Source organism: Artibeus jamaicensis, unplaced genomic scaffold (assembly GCF_021234435.1).
Source record: "Artibeus jamaicensis isolate MK-2021 breed Jamaican fruit bat unplaced genomic scaffold, CSHL_Jam_final contig_384, whole genome shotgun sequence".
NCBI lineage: Eukaryota > Metazoa > Chordata > Mammalia > Chiroptera > Phyllostomidae > Artibeus > Artibeus jamaicensis.
In genome coordinates this window covers 13,360,951-13,373,028 of record NW_026521810.1, presented here as the reverse complement: position 1 = coordinate 13,373,028, position 12,078 = coordinate 13,360,951, and the positions used below count along the sequence as shown (strand labels likewise).

Here is a 12,078-nt window from a genome sequence, read left to right as displayed (position 1 = left end):
GGATTAAGTTGGGCTATGAGGCATAGGATTAGACTTCAGGGGTTTGGGAGAAGAACATTAGATTTACAGAGGGATGGGACGATGTGAGAACAATGTGAGCAGAGAAAATGAGACTGATTGAGATCAGAACTGAAGATTCATGCTGGAAAGTAGTTTTGGAGGATTGATGGGTCATCGTAGTGAGCAGGAAAAGGGAGGTTACTGAATTTAAGAAGTGGGCAGTACGTGGAAATCCCTAGAACTATTATTTCAAAAGGCTGGTGGTCCATGAACAGAACTATTTATTATTTATAATATACTGTTTGATTTATGTGAATAATATCCCCAATAATTTCTCATGAAAAATAACACTATTATCCCAAAGATCCCTACAGAAATTTTTATGCTTCCCCCCACCCGCAGTTGTAGATCAAAACAGGGTGCCAGGATCTTTAGCCCTGATAGATGAAGTAGCTTGAATACACGACTTTATTTCAATAATTTAAACCTAAAAACTTAAGTTGATTTTAAAAATCCTAATGTTTTAAAGGACGAAAAAGTTTTCTGCTCAACTGGTTTGGAAAAAAGAAAAAACATTTTAATTATTATGCCATAAAAACATATACCTTGAACAGAACTGTTATGTTCAGATTCAATTCTTCCAGTTTATCTCATGGCATCAGTCTCCTCAGCTCTTCGCGAGGAAAAGTCTCCTCCCCTCAACCCCCATATGCATTACTCCTATAGGCTGTGGCAGATCCAACCAGAGGCTCCATGGTAATGAGGCTCCACAGAACCTGTGGATTTTGCTTATGCCTCAAGGTAATGTATATCATAAGAGGAGGGATAAATAGCAAAGGGTCACATTGTATGGCATATACCTACTGTGTTCTTTTCATGTCATAGGTGAATGCAGGTATAGTTACAGATCAGAGAAATGTCCTAAGAGATGGTTTGATGAGAAGACTTCTATTTCAATACAATGATGTTTTTAGCTGGTTGTACCTTATTGGACAACCATGACCAGCAGTTGATTTGGTAAGAGAAGTTTAAATTATCCATATTCCATAGCATCATGAACCCAACTATAAATAGAAAAGATAAACATTATATGGGTGAGTTTATCAAAATTTAAGATACAGGATTATTCAAACCAAACACAAAAATGAATAAAACAATAAATGCTTAAAATTTGTAGCTATTAAATTCTCCAAAAATTTCACAGCAGTCTAAATAATGGCCAAGAAAAGCCTTACATTTGTAATAAATCTTGTTTATTACATTTTTATTTATAAAATTTTATTCATATAGCTTATGTTTAATGACATATGCTACATTTTTCTTTCATAACAAGAACATTATTCTTTTCCTTTTATTTAAATCAGTAAGAAAAGTGATTATAGTTATGAATATGAGTAAGATACAGTCCCTGCCTATAATGGGATGAGACTTCTGGAGACTTGGGGAGGCAAGGAGTGTATTTTGAATGTGGGAGGAATGTCAGTCATTGGGGCGGCAGCCTTTATGTTGGCTACCAGTGATCCAAGCTCCTCTTATTCTTCCCTTTGTGTAATCCTCCCACCTTGAAAGTGGGCTGGACCTAGTGACTTGCTTCTAACAGAATACAGAAAAGATGAGGGTGTCACTTCTGAGATTAGGTTATAAAAATAGTGTGACTTTTGTCTTGCTTCCTCTCTCTCTCACTTGTCCATTTGATGGAAGCCAGCTGCCATGTTTTGAGGTCTCCTACGAAGAGGCTCAGTGGTAAGGAACTGAGGGTGGCCTTTGGCCAACAGTTACTAAGGAAGTCTCAGTCCAGCAACCTGTGAGGAACTTAATCCTGCCAGTACCCTTTGACCCTCCCCTAGTTGATCCTTCAGATACCTGCCAGCCTAGTCAACACCTTGACTGCCACCTTGTGAAAAATCCTGAACCAGAGGACCCAGTCAAGTGCTCCAAGATTCCTGATCCACAAAACCATGAGATAAAGATTGTTACTTTACTCATTACGTTTTGGAGTAATATGAATAGGTCAATAGATAACTTATATTGCCGTCAAGTAGCTTTTGATCTAATTAAGTGAAATAAACATATAAATAAAGATAATGACTAACACATATAGCACTTACTACTTACCATACATGTGATTAATTTAATCCTCACAACAACTCTATGAGTTAAGTATTACCACTATTGCCATTTTATAGATGAGGAAATTGAGGCAACAAGAGGTTAAATAACTTGCTCATGTTCACGCAGCTAGTGACCTGGGGTTTGAACTTAGTTTGGTGCCAGAGTTCTAATTTTTAATCACTATATTGCACTCTTTATTTCCATTTTATATACCACAATAGAAATCTTTACACTTTATAGATTCAGTGCAACATAGGGAATGATGATATCTGTAGAACAAGGGGGTGAGAAGGATACACAGACACCTAAACAGGATTTGTAACACGGAAGGGAGGCATTCTGGGAAGATGCAATAGTGTATGCTAAGGTATGGGACACAAAATGACATTGTACTTGCCAAGGACATATTTTACCATATATAATTGTTTTTTATTTTAGGGAAAGAAAGAAAAGAAGAGGGGGGAGAGAGAGAAAGAAACATTGATTTATTGTTCCACTTATTTATGTATTCATTGGTTGATTCTTGCTTGTGTCCTGATGGGAGATCAAACCCACCACGCTGACATACTGAGATGATGCTCTAACCAACTGAGCTATCTGGCTAGGGCAACAAATGTTACTATTCCTTTCAAATGTTTGTAATCCATTTTATGGCCTTTTTCATATTCTGACCTTCATTTCTATTGGTAAACACTGCCCTCTCTGAATTCTAGTAAGCCAGGACTCTTTTCAGAAAAAAGTAACTAGTGGTTCTCAACCAAGGGCAAAGGCAGGAGCTCAGAATGAGTTGGGCAGAAAACTTTTTTCAACACACATAGGACTAGTAATGGGGCATCTGCCTTTTGTAGCAACAGAAGCAGACTTTTTACAGACTTCCCATGTGCTGCCCACTAGAGAGTACCAAAAACCATGATGTTCTCCCTGCCCTTGGGATGATGAGGAAGATGAGTCATCAGTTTGAGCACTGCAATCAAGTTTCTATATTTAAATGTAACTTGAAATAATCTTGCATCAGAACAAATAACTTACTGATTATTTGATAGGAAAAATGGAGAGGACAGAAAAGGGGTGATTAGACAAAACTTAGAATTAATCACTGGAAAAAGTAAACCAGGTAATTATAAACAAGGAGAAGAAACTTTTTGTTTATAATATAATAATTAGGGACATAAGGAGAGTGGTTGCCTTTCCTCCTCATTATTATAACTATCCTTAAAAGACCAGTTTAAAAACATTTTTTGAGATAATTGTAGACTCACACGCAGTCGTAGGAAACAATGCAGAGAGATCCTACACAGTACGATATCACGATCAGGAAATTAACGTTGGTACAACCTGTCAAACTTACTCAGTTTTCACCAGCTTTATGTGCACTCATATGCGTGTGCACACTTGGGGGCTCAAGCTTACTTCTATGCAATATTATCACTTATGTGTAGAATCACGTGGCCACCACAATTAAGATACAGCAGAGCTCCGTCATAGAGATCTCTTGCATTACTTTTTCATGAGCTTGTCATGAGCAATAAACTACAGCCACTGCTGTCCCTCCTACTGCTCCTAGTCCCTGGCAACATCCAGTCTGTTCTCCATTTTCCATTTTTATAATTTAGGCATTCAAGAATGCTATATAAAAGGAACCTTTTACGATTCCCTCACAACTTATCATAATTCCCTTGAGATTCATCCATGTTGTTGTGTGTGTTAATAGTTCATTTCTTATTATTGAATAGTATTATGTGGTATGGATTACCACAGTTTAACTAGTCACCCATTGAGGAACATTTGGGTTTTTTTTTCTGTCTGGAGCCATCACAAATAAAACTTCTGTGAGCATCTGTGTACCGATTTTTGTGTGAAAAAACCTGTACACAAATCTCTGAGATAAATGCCCGAAGTATAATTGCTGGGATCCATGTTTGGTTTGTTTTTTTCCTAAAGATTTTATTTACTTTTAGAGAGGGAAGAAGGGAGGGAGAAAAAGTTGGAAATAAACATCAATGTCTGAGAGAAACATCAATCAGTTGCCTCTTACCCGCCCCCAGTTGGGGATCTGGCCCACAACCCAGGCATATGTGCAGAGTGGGAATCGAACCTGAGACCTTTTGGTTCGAAGGTTGGTGCTCAATCCACTGAACCACACCAGCCAGGGTGAATGTTTAGTTTTGTAAGAAACTGCCATACTCTGCTTCAGAATGCCTGTATCATTTTATGTTCCCACCAGCAATGTATGAGTGACCAGTTTCTGTATGTCCTCACCTGCTTTTTGATAAATCACTATATTTTATTTTAGCCATCTTAATAGGTATATAGTAATATCTCACTGTGGTTTAAATTTGTATTTTGCTGACTGCTAATGATTGTTGAACAGCTTTTTAAAAATAATTTTTTAAAAATTATTTTTCAACTACAGTATTCTGTCTTTTACTCCCATTCCAGCCCACCCTCCATACTCCCCACTTCCCTCCCATTTCCACCTCCCTTAGTTGTTTTCCGTGTGTCCTTTATACTAGTTCTTGCAAATCCTTCCCCCTTTTCCCCTGAATTTCCCTCCCCTCTCCCCTCTGGTCACTGTCCCCCTGTTCTCTATTTCAGTGTCTTTGTTTTTATTTTGCTTGCTTATTTGTTTTGTTGTTTAGCTTCCTGTTAAAGGTGAGATCATATGGTATTTGTCTTTCACCACCTGGCTTATTTCACTCAGCATAATGCTTTCCAGTTCCATCCAGCTGTTGCAAAGGGTAGGAGCTCCTTCTTTCTTTCTGCTGCATAGAATTCCATTGTGTATATGTACCATAATTTTTTGATCCATTCATTTACTGACAGGCACCTAGGTTGCTTCCAGCTCTTGGCTATTGTAAATTGTGCTGCTATGAACATTGGGGTGCATAGGTTCTTTTGTTGAACAGCTTTTTATGTGCTTATTTGCCATGTGTATTTCCTCTTCAGTGATATGAATGTTTATGCCCTTTGCTTTTCTCTGATTGTTTTTGTGTTGTTTTTTGTTACTGGTGAGTTTTCTGTATGTATTTTAGATACAGATACAATTCCTTAGATATGTAGTTTTCAAATATTCTCTCAAGTTCAACTTACCAATTTCTCATTTTATAAGTTGTGCTTTTGCTATCAAATCTAAGCATTATTTGCTTATGTCCCAAAGATTTTTTACCTATATTTTTGTTGCTGTTATTTTACATTTTATTTTACCTGTTTTACATTTAAGTTAGTGATTCATTTCTGAGATAATTTAGGTCAACCTTCTTTCCTTCCTTCCTTCCTTCCTTCCTTCCTTCCTTCCTTCCTTCCTTCCTTCCTTCCTTCCTCCCTCCCTCCCTCCCTTCCTTTCCTCCCTCCTTCCTTCCTTCCTTCCTTCCTTCCTTCCTTCCTTCCTTCCTTCCTTCCTTCCTTCCTTCCTTTCTTTCTCTCTTTCCTAACGAATGCCCAATACCCAATTACCTTTCGGACCTATTTTCTACAAAGACTATCTTTCCTCTACTGAATTTCTTTTGCACCTTTGTTAATAATCACTTGGGCATACTTGCATGGGCCGATTTTGGTTCTCTGTTCTATTCCATTAATCTATCTGTCTATTCCTGCTCCAATATCATAGTTTTGGTTACATGTTAAACCATGTATTATATATGTAGCTATATATTAAGACAGCACTGGGTAGAATGAGTCCTCCCACTTTTTTTCTTCTTTTTCAACATTGTTTTAGCTATTCTAGGTTCTACACCTTTCCATATAAATTTTACAGCAAGCTTGTCTATGTTAGAAAGTATCTTGCTGAGATTTTTATCAGAATTGTATTAAATCTATAGGAATCCACTTGAGGAGAATTGACATTTTTATTACAATGAGTCTTTCAACTCATAAACATAGCATGTTTATCTACTTACTTAGGTCTTTTTAAATTCCTTTCATCAGCATTTTGTAATTTTCAGAATATAGATATGTGCCTTTTTATATTTATACATGTATGTGCTTTATTATATTTATACCTAAGTATTTTTTTGGAACAATTGTAAATGGCATTGTGTTTTAAATTTCATTTTTTCCATATGTTGTTAGTATATGGAAATACAATTGGTTTTTGTGTTGATCTTGTATTGTGTGACTTTACTAAAATCACTTATTAGTCCTTGGGTTATATGCGTGTATAGATTCCTTTGAATTTACTGCATGGACATTAATGTCATTGCAAATAGGGACAATATGTAATTAATAATTTTTCTTCTTTAGCCTATTGATGTGGTTGATTTTTGAATTATCCTTGTATTCCTGATATCAACCCCACTACATTATGTTATATAAAGTATAAACCTCTTTATATATTGCTAGAATTGATTTACTATTTCGTGAATATTTTTGCAACTAAGTTCAAGAGAGATATTGGTCTACAGTTTTTTTTTTCTGGCTTACTGTCTTTGTCTAGTTTTGATATTGGGGTAACACTAACTTCACTAAATGAATTGGGAAGTATCCTCTTTCACTTTCTGAAAAAAAATTTTATAGAATTGGTGTACATTCTTTATTAAAGGTTTGGCAGAATTCTCCATTGAAGCCATGTGAGCCTAGGAATTTATTTTTTTAAAGTTTTAAAATTATGGATTCGATTTTCTTAATATGGGGCTATTCAAATTATCTGTTTTATATTGAATGAGTTGTGCTAGCATGTGTTTTTGAGGATAGGTGTATTTCATCTAAGTCATTGACTTTGTATGTTTAGAGTTGTAGCAGTATTTTCTTATTATCTTTATGATGATAGTCTGTATTGAATGCTCTGTTTCATTCCTGATATTGGTAATTAGTGTCTTCTATTTTTTATTCTTTGTCTAGAGGTTTTTTAATGTTTTATTAATTTTTTCTAATGTTTTCATACTTACAATTTTTGGATATCTGTTTTTGCATTTATTATTTCTTTCCCTCTGCTTGGTTTGAATTTATTTTGTACTTCTTTTCCTAGTTTCTTGATGGGAGACTTCTTTGACCCATGCTTTATTTAGAAGGTGTGTAGTTGCCAAGGATTTGGGCATTTTCTTGTTATTTCCTGTTATTTATTTGTAGTTCAATTTCATTATACTTGGACAACATACTCACTATAATTTTATTTCTTTTAAGTTTAGTGAAAATTATTTTATGACTGATATGTTTGATCTTGGTTTATTTTCCATGGACATTTAGTAAGAATGTATATTTTGCTGTTATTGGTTGGAATATTCCGTAAATGTCAATCGGGTTGTTAGCAGTGGCGAGTTCTTTTATATCCTTGCTGATTTTCTGACTAGTTGTTCTAAAAATTGTTCAGAGAAGGGTGTTGAAGACTCCAACTATTATTGTGAATTTGTCTATTTCCTCTTCTAGTTCCATTAGTTTTTTTAGAGATATTATTTATTTATTTTAGGCAGAGGAGAACAGAATGAGTAAGAGAGGAAGAGAAACATCATTGTGTGGTTACCTCTCACACACCCCCAACTGGGGACCTGGCCTGCAACCCAGGCATGTGCTCTGACTGGGAATTGAACTGGTGACCTTTTGGTTTGGTTCACAGGCCAGCACTCAATCCACTGAACCACACCAGCCAGGGCTACTTCTGTTAGTTTTTATTTTACATATTTTGCTTTCCTGTTTTCTGGTACATACATATTTTGAATTGCTATGTCTTCTTGGTGGATTGGTTCTTCTGTCATGATGATATGACCATTTTTATTTCTGATAGTTTTCTTTGTTCTGAAGTCTTTTAAATGTAATATTAAGATAGCTTTTCCTGTTTTGTTTTGATTAATGTTTGTATGATAAGTGTTTTAAAATTATTTTGCCCTGGCTGTTGTGGCTCAGATGATTGGAGTCAGGGTGCATATAAGAAGGCAACCAGCCGATGTTTCTCGTTCTCTCTCTCTCTCTTCCTGACTCTCTCTCTCAAAAAAGCAATGAAAATATGTCCTCAGTTGAGTATAAAAAAGAATTATTTTACATTCAACCTGCTTTTTCATTGTGTTTAAAATAAGCTTATTGTAGACATCATATAGTTAGATCAGGTTTTATTTAGAGAAAGAGGAAGAGAGAGAGAGACAGACAGAGAGAGAAACATTGATCAATTGCCTCCCACATATGCCTTGACGCAGGGATGGAACCTGCAACCTAGGTGTGTTCCTGACCAAAAATTGAACCTAAAACCTTTTGATGTATGGGACCATGCTCCAACTGACTAAGCTACCTGGCCAGAATTAAGTCGTGTTTTTTAACCTACCCTGCCAACCTTGCCTTTTAATTGGTGTACTTAGACCATTTACATTTAATGTAACTATTGATATGTTAGAGTTTAGGGGTACATTGTATTTTTGTTTTCTTTGTGTTTTCCATTTCTCTAGCGTTTTTTTCCCTGCCATCCTGTGGGTTACCTGAGCATTTTTGAAGAGTCCTGTTTTGATTTATCTATTGTTGACATAAGAAACCTCCAAACCTATAGAGAATTTTTATGAGTTTGAGCAAAACTGATGACATGTGGCAGGGAGCAAATGCTCCTGAAAAAAATAGTTTTGTAGCTTCTTTTTAAAAAAATTTTATTTAGCTATTTTTCAAGTACTTTTTTTGTCTATTTCTCCCATCCCAGCCGCCCCCCTGCCCCGTGCTCCCCACCTCCCTCCCATTTCCTCCCCCCCAGTCCTCATCCCTGTGTCCTTCATACTTGTTCCTCCAAATCCCTCCCCTTTTTCCCCCTTAAATTCCCTTCCCTCTCCCCTCTGGTCACTGTCCCCTTGTTCTCTATTTCAGTGTCCTTATTTTTATTCTGCTTGCTGGTTTGTTTTGTTGTTTAGCTTTCTGTTAAAGGTGAGATCATATGGTATTTGTCTTTCAACACCTGGCCTATTTCACTCAGCATAATGCTTTCCAGTAGTTTCTTTTATGCACTTAGAATTAAGGGGGAAACATAAAAAAATTACATGGAAGTGAAAGGAAGCAAGGTGGGAACTGGATTACAGGACAGTTGACAAGATTATGCTCTCTCTTGACAGGTGATTACAGGTTATTTCAAAGGTGTATTAGCCTAGATGCATAGAAACAATGGACAGGGCTTGCTAAAGGCAAAGATAAACCTTGTATTCAAAAGTTATATGCCTGGGGCATGACTACACACACAGACCTGCCCAGTCAGGAATTGATGAACAATCACCCTGTGAGGTTAATTGCCACAGAATCCCTTTGTTTCTGCATGTCTAGGTTAACACACTGTTGAAACACCTCTTTCTCAGACCCCTCTTACTAAAGCCTGACCATCCTCAAGAGAGCAGTAATCTTAAACTTCCTGTTTTCTGATCCCTGCTTTGTCTTCTCCACTTTCATGTAATCTTTCTTACATTCATTCCCTCCTTAGTTTCAAATGCATAAAAGAAGCTGGCAACTGTCATTTTCTTGGTAGCATTTATCTCAGTCCGTTGAGATCTAGCTTCCATGTGTATCCTCTGTTTGATTCAAATAAAGTCTTATAAAAATTTTCTACAGGTTTGAACATTCTTGTGTTAACGTACTTACTATACATTCAGAATCTCATTTAGAACCACATCAAATATTTTTATGGTTTTTGCTTTTACTGTTAATTTAGAAATTTAGAAATCTCAATAGGAAAGGAAAGTCAATTGTATATGCTGATATTTTTGCTTATTGTGTTATTTCTTTCCTCTTGATATTCCAAGTTTCCTTCAGTTATTATTTTCTTTCTGTTTAAAAAACATTGTTTTTGATAAGTCTGCTCATGACAAATTCTCTTAGTTTTCCTTCTTTGGAGGATATCTTGATTTCCCTTCCACTATTAAAGAATATTTCCCCTTTTCCTGTGGGAGCCACCAGCTTGAGAGGAGTGTGGCCACAAACATCAGTGTGCTCTGAGCAGAGGGAATCATGCGACAAAAATGTTGCTTTGCCTACTGTGTGCAAGGCTCCCACTCAACCAGATATGCTGAACTCTGCTCGCACCAGCTTGTGCAAAAACAACAGACAGTCCTGAGCTGTCAGAGAATTCACAGGTCTTCAAACCAGTGCTGAGTCTTGGGGTATAAGCAGAGCTGTGGGTCTGATTCCCAGAGTTCCAGGTAGGAAAACTCATAGCTCTGGCCAGGGTCCTTTTGGACATATGTGTTGTAGGGGCTGCACATTTGCACCACCAAACAGGTGCTGTTGGCACCACAGAGTGAACACAACATGGAGGCGATATGCCATCTGCTCTGCCCTGGCAGGCTTGGCCTTAGTGCTGGTCATGTGTAAAGGTCGTCATATGGAAGCATTACCTGAACTTCCTTTCTTGATTGAAGATAAAGTTGAAGGCCGTAAGATGACCAAGAGGCTGTTTTGCTTCTTAAGAAATTTAAGGCCTGGAATGATATCAAAGAGGTCTATGAGTCTCAGTGAATAAGAGCTGTGAAGGGCAAAATGAGAAACTGTCATTGTATCCAGTACAGAGGACCTTGTATCATCTATAATGAGGGAAATAATGTCATCAAAGCCTCCAGAAACATCCCCAGGGGAACATTTGAGATCTTGGTCCCATGCATATTTTGTCAGTTGGCTCAAACAAACTCTTTTTTTGTTTGTTTGTTTAAATTAATTCTTTTTGTTTTCAAATAAATTCCTAAAAATTATTTACAGATTTTGATGTTTCTTATGTCAACAAGGTTTTTACAGAAAATAGGAAGCTGAGAAAGTAGAAAAATATTGCTGAGATTTAATCATGAAATTACTCTGCTTAATGTAAGCAAACTGAACGTTTTGAAGCTTGCTCCTTGGTGGGCATGTGGGCTGTTTCTCCATTTGGACTGAAAGTGCTTTCTGTAAGTTAAATAATCTGTACAGACCTTGGCATAAGCTGCCTCTCTCAAGAGTAACTGCAGCTTCCCATGCACAAGATGCTCAATACAGACATTAGCAGAATCTTGGAAACCCCAGAGGTTTAAAGAACCTTCTGAGCATAGGAGATTTATTGCAGAGTCCTGAAGAAGAATCCACTGAAAAACCCGAGAATCATGTTGAAGCTAAATCCATATGCAAAGACCATGTGCTGGAACACCAGTCTCTGGCAGGCTGAGCTCCAGGTGGATAAAGCAGCAGCAGCTCTAGAAGCCAAATCAGATGACATGGGGTTCCAACAAGAAGCCTAGTGTAGAGAAGAAAGGAAAGAAGACTGTTGGCATTATGAAGCAGAAGAAGCATTCGGTGGGGGAACAAAGCTGCCACTACTAAGAAACCAGAAGCTGAAAAGGAGCCCACAGAAAAGAAATCCTACCACAGAAGAGAAGAAGCCTGCGGCATAAAGTTAAATTAGTTTATTCCCTAATGGTTAAATTACTTTGAACAGCTAATTTTGAAGAAAAACCTAACCAAAGGCAGTGAGAAAAAATTATTTTCACTGGATATAGAATACTGGGTTGACAATTCTTTTCTCTGAGCACTTAAAAAAGGTCATGCCACGTCCTTCTGGCCCTCATGGTTCAGGTGAGAAAGATGCTGTAACTCATACTTGTGTTCTCCTTTAGTGCATCATTTCTCTCTGGATGCTTTCAAGATATTTTCTTGTCTTTAGTTTTCAGAAGTTTAATTGTCATGTGTCTTGGAGTGGACTTCTTTGGGTTTATTTTGAGGTTTGTTCAACTAGAATTTGTAGGTTAATGGTTTTTGTCAAGTTAGGGAACTTCTTGGCTATTATTTCTTTGAATACATTTTTAGTCCTTCTCTCACACTTTTCTCATTCTGTGATTACAGTAATATGATTTTTACCTTAAAAAAATCCTATAATGCCTGAGACTCTGTTCTTTTTATTTCATAGTATTTTCTCTCTGTTGTTCAGATTGGGTAAATGCTACTGGTCTATTCCTCAAGTTCACTCATTCTATCTCTGTTATTTTTACTCTATGATTGTGTCCATACAGCAATATTTTATTTATGTATTTTTCAGTTTCATAATTTCTATTCAGTTCT

At 36.8% G+C, this 12,078-nt stretch overlaps 1 pseudogene; it reads left to right on the top strand.

The window, feature by feature from the left end:
* Window positions 1-11,414, top strand: part of LOC119065970 (60S ribosomal protein L4-like) — a 45,855-nt pseudogene extending 34,441 nt beyond the window's left edge.
* The last annotated feature ends 664 nt before the right edge of the window (window positions 11,415-12,078 follow it).